Source organism: Megascapheus bottae, chromosome 6 (genome assembly GCF_031878675.1).
Source record: "Megascapheus bottae isolate mThoBot1 chromosome 6, mThoBot2.hap1, whole genome shotgun sequence".
Classification (NCBI taxonomy): domain Eukaryota; kingdom Metazoa; phylum Chordata; class Mammalia; order Rodentia; family Geomyidae; genus Megascapheus; species Megascapheus bottae.
In genome coordinates, this window is record NC_143514.1 from 47,950,284 (window position 1) to 47,957,226 (window position 6,943).

At 38.5% G+C, this 6,943-nt stretch overlaps 1 non-coding gene across 1 annotated transcript; it reads right to left on the reverse strand.

The window, feature by feature from the left end:
* Positions 1-6,546: 6,546 nt before the first annotated feature.
* Positions 6,547-6,676, reverse strand: LOC150061760 (small nucleolar RNA SNORA40). Its single transcript, XR_016536071.1, has one exon. It is a non-coding gene; the product is annotated as a small nucleolar RNA SNORA40 (small nucleolar RNA).
* Between the last annotated feature and the right edge of the window lie 267 nt (positions 6,677-6,943).

Consider the following 6,943-nt stretch of genomic DNA (forward strand, 5'->3'; position numbering starts at 1 on the left):
ACAGTAAGTATGGGACAATTCTTGCCCTGCAATTGTTTCAGAAAAACATGGAAATTTGTTCCTTGGATATAATCCTTCTGTTCCATTGTGTCATCTTGCATTCTGTCTTTCTCCTCATTTCTTCTTTTTTCTCTCCCCACAGTTAACCTATGTGTATTTTGATGAAAATGAAATCCGTATGTTTTTTTATTCATTTGCACTTAACTCATCAAAATATGATTTTGAGAGAGTAAATTTGCAGTGAAGCAGATTTTTAAAAAGCTCTTTCTCCTTGGAAAACAGGATGTCTGCTCTCGCCAAAATCATAAAAACTTCAAACTTTAAGTGTTAAGGTTCAGCCTAATACATAGAAATAATGTGATTTCAGGGAGTTGTAATTTCAGACTGACACTTTGCTTTAAGCCAAGTACTAGAGGATATAAGGCCCTGTCTGTGCTGTCAGATAAAGGCTCTAAGGTGCCCATTTAAGTGAACTTCTCCTATTGCCAAAATCATCATGGAAGATACTGACTTTGTGGGCAAAATAATGTTCATAGTTTAAGACTGGGATTGATGTCAGAGGTCACAGCTTTCAATAGTTCCCGTTTATGGAGGAAGAAACCAAGACCCCGCAGAGGTCTGTGTGTGTGTGTGTGCTCAAGCTCAAGGTCACCGAGCTGAACCTACACTTCTGTTTCCTGGACCAGGAAAAGCCAGGTTCACTGTTCTTTCTAAACCATTTCCCTTGCCTACCATAAAAAATATACATGACATTGTATTACTTTTAGTTAAAAAAAAAAACCTTTCCAAAATATACATCATCTTTGAACTTAAGATTGAACTAAATGAAAAAGTAAAAAGCATTTCCTACTTCTGGGGCAAAAAAAGTCTCAGTTTGTCAAGGAGCACAAAAAAAAATGAACCTAATTCACTTGAGAAAAGTCATTCTTTTTTTTTTGGCTTAATAAGTATTTAGAGTTTATTAATCAAATTCTTACATATTACTCTCAAGAAATAATGATGAGATTAAGGCTTTTAATTCTTTTTTTAATTTTTTTTATTGTAATTAGTAAAAGGGTTACATGATATTTGCCAGATAGAAGGTGCATTAATTCACATACATTGATACCCTTTCACATGTCTTGGTACCCATTTCCCTCCCCCCCCCCCACTCCCCACCCGTCTTGGTTTTCCCCCCTTCCCTATCAAATTTCAAATATCCAAATACAAATAAATTCAATATATCAGATAACAAAGTGAGATACTATACCAATATGAGATAACCAAGGGACAGCAAAGGAGATGAGAGACAACATAGTACATTAAGGACAACAATCATTCATTATATGGCTTTTGTTTCACTATCCTGGAGGTCCTTTCAATTAGCTTCACATTATATGGCCTTATGTATCAAGATTTTGCTCTATTGCAAATCTCTGCTAGTAGAGCCCAAGGTTTCTACTGATTATGACAAATGAGGGAAACCATTGAGCCTAAGTTCCTTTGAGTCTGGCTTACTTCACTTAATATGATTTTTTCTAAGTCTTTCCATTTCCTAACAAATGGGGCGATGTCATTCTTTCTGACAGCAGCATAGAATTCCATTGTGTACAAATACCACAACTTGTTGATCCACTCATCAACTGAGGGACATCTAGGTTGGTTCCATATCTTTGCTATGGTGAATAGTGCTGCAATGAACATTGTTGTGCTAGTGGGTTTAGTATGTCCTTGTTTCTGGTTGGTTGGGGAGAAAAGTCATTCTTAAACCATAGTGAAGAATATTAAAAGATGGTAGTACATGTTTCCTTACACATAAAAAGTAGAAAACAGATTAAAATCAAATGATCTGGATCAGGCACCTTAATATATTTCAACCATAATAAAAATCATATTAATAATTAGTCACTGAGAGTAATATGCAGGTTCTTTTTGAGTAAGGGTTTTGTAGTCAGAGCCAGACTTTGGTGTTTAATTAAATATGTAATCATAGACAAGGATGAGTTATATCATTCTAGCAAGTTACACTTTTGCATATCTTTAATGTTTTTAACTAAAATTGTTAATAATATTCATCTGACAGAGAAATTTTAAAAATGTGCATTAGTCTATACCTCAAGAGTAGAAAGCAGGGTATACTGAAAGGTTGATGCCACATGTTTAAAAGGTAACAGGTACTTTGCTGAACAATTTACAATAATTATTTACCTTAATCTTTGCAACAAGTCTCTCTAGTAGAGAGTAATATTATCCTCAGCTTTTAACTGAAGAATCTATGCTTTGAGACTTATTTTTCTTTTCTATGTATGTGGTACCGAGGAACCGAACCCGGGTCTTCATGCATGCTAGGCAAGCACTCAACCACTAGGCCAAATTCCCGGCCCCTGAGACTTATTTTTTAATTGATTATGTTATGACATGGAGATAAAATCCAGGACTTTTCATTCCTTAGGGAAACATTCAACTGCCTAGGGCTACATGCTAGCCCTTGGATTTTTATTTTCATTTTTCCCAAACTTGTTTCCAACTTGCAACTTTCCTGTCTCTGAGTATCTAGGATTATAACATGGCCAGGTTAGAGAAATTAATACAAGGAAGGGCATGTGTTCCACCTGAAACACCATAGCATGTCTTTTAACACTTCGTTATACTCTTACTGATATTTTAAATAATTTTATGTTGATGTCACAATTCTATGATGTAGGTGCTATTTTATCTATTTTGTAGGTTAAAGAACAAACAAAACCAAACAACACCTTAGCTTAAATTTCCCAAATCTTAAAAAAGATTACAAGGCAATCAAATAGCAAAGTAAAATCAGTATCCTGCTTTTAGATTCCACATTTTTGTTTTGTTTTGTTTTGTTTTTATGGGTCATGGAGCTTGAAATCTGGGCTACTGCCCTACCCCTGGGCCTGGGTGTTGTCCCTGAGCTCTTTAGCTCAAGGCTTCCACCCTACCCCTTGAGCCATAGCCCCTCTTTCCCCTTTTCTAGTGATTAATTGGAGATAAGAGTCTCAGGTTTTTCTGTTCCCGGTCTGGCTTTGAACCTCCATCCTCAGAGCTCAGCCTCCTGAGTAGCTAAGATTATTGATGTGAGCCACCACACCAGCCTCAAAAGTTCTGAGCTTGCTCCAATGTATACTGATACTTCTCAGGTAAATCTGGACTACAATATGGAGACTGGTTGAGGATTATGAACTAGGTACTGAATACTGGATACTGAGTACTGTCTAGGAAATCATAACCCCTATCTGCTCAACTTAGGTCTTCCCAACCTCCTGCCCAGCCTCAGAGAGCTACTAATAGCTGTCCATCTTCTGATAAGTACTACAAGGTTCTTAAAAGTTTCTGTGGTTAGCCGGGCACGGTGGCTCATCCCTGTAATCCTAGCAACTCAGGAGGCTGAGATCTGAGGATCAAGGTTCAAAGCCAGCCCTGGCACAAAAGTACCTGAAACTCTTGTCTCTAACCCCTAGAAAAAACAGGAAGTGGGGTTTGGCCCAGGGGTAGGGTGGTAGCCTTGACCTGAAGAGCTCAGGGATAGCGCCCAGGCTGAGTTCAAGCCCCATGACGCACAAAAAAAAAGAAAAAAAAAGTTTCCATACTTATCTGAATTTGCTCTTCTACAGAAAACTGGAGTGGCTTAAATGCCTCTGTATAACTGCCATCGCTCTAGACCTACTCTTATGGGAAATGGTTTCCTGTGGCCACAACTTTTGAGTGGCAGCCCTGAGTCATGAACCTATCCAACTGTAACTCCGTTTAGGGATTTTTTTCAACACATTTTCTTATCCTTACCTTTACTTTCATCCTTCTTCCATGGATTATTTCTTCCTTTCTTTTTCCCCTGTTTCACAGTTCAATCTGATAAACAAAATCTAACCAGGAAGTTTAAACTTGTGGCAAACATGAAAATTGCTGAATAGATAAACAGGGACCAGGAGGTGACCTCAAAATTAGCAACATAGACAAAACTTCCCCAGAGCTGCAGGAACCACAAGAAATGAAAAAAAAATTACCAGAACTCCAAAAGAAGGAAGGCCATCTGAAATTGAGACTATGGAAGGAGCTGCTGCCTCAAGAGCATTGCAATAGTAGAGGACAGGTAGACATCTTCAAAGACATCTTGTGGAACAGAAGGAGCAGAGTAGACACATTCAGCCAACTTCCCTAACTTGCCAGCAGGATCTCCTATTGTCAAATGAAGCCAGAACCAGTAGGCAGGGGAGTCAGGGATCTAGTGGTGACAGGGTCTGCTCCATGTACCACAAGATCCAGTGGGAAAGGGAGCAGATGTCATAACCCTCAAACCTCTACTTTGCCTTTTCTTTACCATGCCACCTTCTGTCTCTCTATGTACACATCACAGGACATGGAAACAGCATGGTACAGTAAAAACCTGTGTCCCTTGTCTTCTTTATGGAGTGCTAGTTCTGGGTGAAACAATATTTGCGCCAAATAAAATAGAGCAAAAGAGACAGGAGGAAATGCAATCTCTGAGTCCTAAGGATGTTTCAAAGATTTAACTAGGACATTAGGCTTAACTGCCAGGTTCAAGAGTCAAGCCTAGATCAGAAATTGGACAGAAATCTAGAGGTAGTGGGTAGTCACCAGATGGAGCCAAGCAGCGGAAGGCTTTGAATAAGCTGGAAGTGGCTTCATTCATTTGTTGACTCTGCTATATGGTGGGTTAGTCTGGCTTAAAGGCATATGATTGGCTTCCTCATTTAAAGGGTGGGAACAGCTTGTTTAAGCACACATACTCTTTTAAGCCAAGGGTTAGCCAACTTTTCTAAAAGTGCCAGATAGTAAATACTTTAGGCTTTGCTGGAAACATGATCTCTGATGCAATTACTCAACTCTGCTATTGTAGGGAAAAAGCAGCCACAGATAATATGTAAACAAATGGGTGTGTATGAGTTCCATTAAAACCATAGCAAGAGAAGCAGGCATTGGCCTTTGGGCCAACTTTTGCTAAACTGTCAGACTGCCAGGCTTATGTCCAGACCTCACAGCTGGCACTAGTAGAGTGAGTCCCTAAAACATCCTTGGACTCAATACTGAAGGCTAGCCTGGATTTCCTGGTACCATACTTCGCTACCTGCACCTGCTATTTGATTCTCACTGCTCCAGAAATTTGTATTTTTAATATTTTGGTTAATAGCTCTACTGCATTGTTTGAAGTGTATGTTCAACACCATTTCTGTATTGTGGGTATCCTTCTTCCTAGACCATAAGGAGTTCAATCACCTGCTCTGTTTGTATATTTAAACTACACGAATCATTTGGTGATTATGTTAACTCAGAGGCAGTTCTTACCATTTTATTTTTATTTTTTTGCCAATCCTGGGTATTAAACTCAGGGCCTGATGTAGACTGTGGCTAAATGAAAGGACCTCCAAGATATAGAAACAAGAGCCATATGAGGTGTTACTGTTGTTCTTAATGTACTAAGTTATTTCTCATCTCTTTTGTTGTCCCTTGGTTATCTCATATTGTTACAGTATCTTATCTTGTTATCTGATATATTGTAAATATATTTATTTGTTTATATGAAATAGAATAGGGAAAGGGGAAAACAAGATGAGAGGAGGGGGTGGAGGGAGAGAAATGGGGACCAAAACATGAGAAGGGGTAGCAATGATTCTTAAGAAATGCACCTTCTATCTGGCAAATATAATGTAACCCTTCAATTAATTACAATAAAATGCCTCCCCAAACCCCTCAGAGCACTATTCCAGAGCTTTTCTTCATCAAGGCTAGTGCTCTACCACTTGAGCTACAGAACCACTTCAAGCTTTTTCTGCTTTTGTGGTACTGAGGAATTGAACCCAGGCTTCATGCATACCGGGGAAGCACTCTACCATTATGTCACCTCCCTAGCCCTATTAGTATTTTATCAATGATGTGCATATAACCGATAATCTTTTTTAACCAATAACAAACCCAGGAGATGGTATACCTAGAATCTTATATCAGCTCTATTAAACACAAGTCCTATTTTTTTCTTTTTACCATGTCATCAAGTTGTAGTTTAACTTTTGAAAACGTACCTTTATATAGTTGTACAAAAAGCTTCAATTCAACATGTCAATTTATGAACACAATGCATTTTAGCCACTGCTATCCCATTCTCCCCATCTCTCCCAAGTGCAAACTTCCCCTCAAGTTGCTTGGTTCCATTTTCACATTGAGTATTATAACTATATTCACCAACCATTCCTCTCTCCTTTCCCTTGCCCACACTTGCATCTCAATTTTTAAAGGAGGTATAAGAACCTATTAATGAAATTTGCAATGCTCCCCTCCAAAATTTAATAGTAGTACATATTGATACAAGAGCTTTGACAGAAAACACAGGTGAGGTTTCCTTGATGCCTTTCAAATATCTTCCTGATAAGGGGATAAGTCCACATTTTCTCTCAAGGACCAGAAACTTTGCACTCCACTTTGAACTTGTTATATATTCCTTCCATCCTTTTTTTTTTAGTTTTTACATCAACTTTATTCTCCGAGCCAACCTGTGAATTAACAAACCCCCACACTGCCACCTGTTGTAGGAATCGTATTCCTTCTTACATGTACCAAAATCTCATATTTAGCAATGAGTTCTGGGTTGCAAAAGAGGATTTACTGTTTGCACCTGTCTGTAAAGCTTTGCTACAAATTGAACAAAGACACACACACAAGTGCTCTACCATCCTTTTTTTCATATATTTTTATTGTAATTAATAGAAGGGTTACATTATATTCACCAGATAGAAGTCTACCACCCGTTTTTTTAAACCTTATAAACGCAATACATTTTTCACGTAGCAGCATTCTAATCCCAGACGTGGATCATAGGTCCTGGCTGTCTCTAGAGCCCTACTTACCTCAGCACTTCCAGCAACTGAATTCCCCTGGCAAACTGCATGCTATTACCACACCCAAAATATCCCTAGATCCCAGACATCCCTAC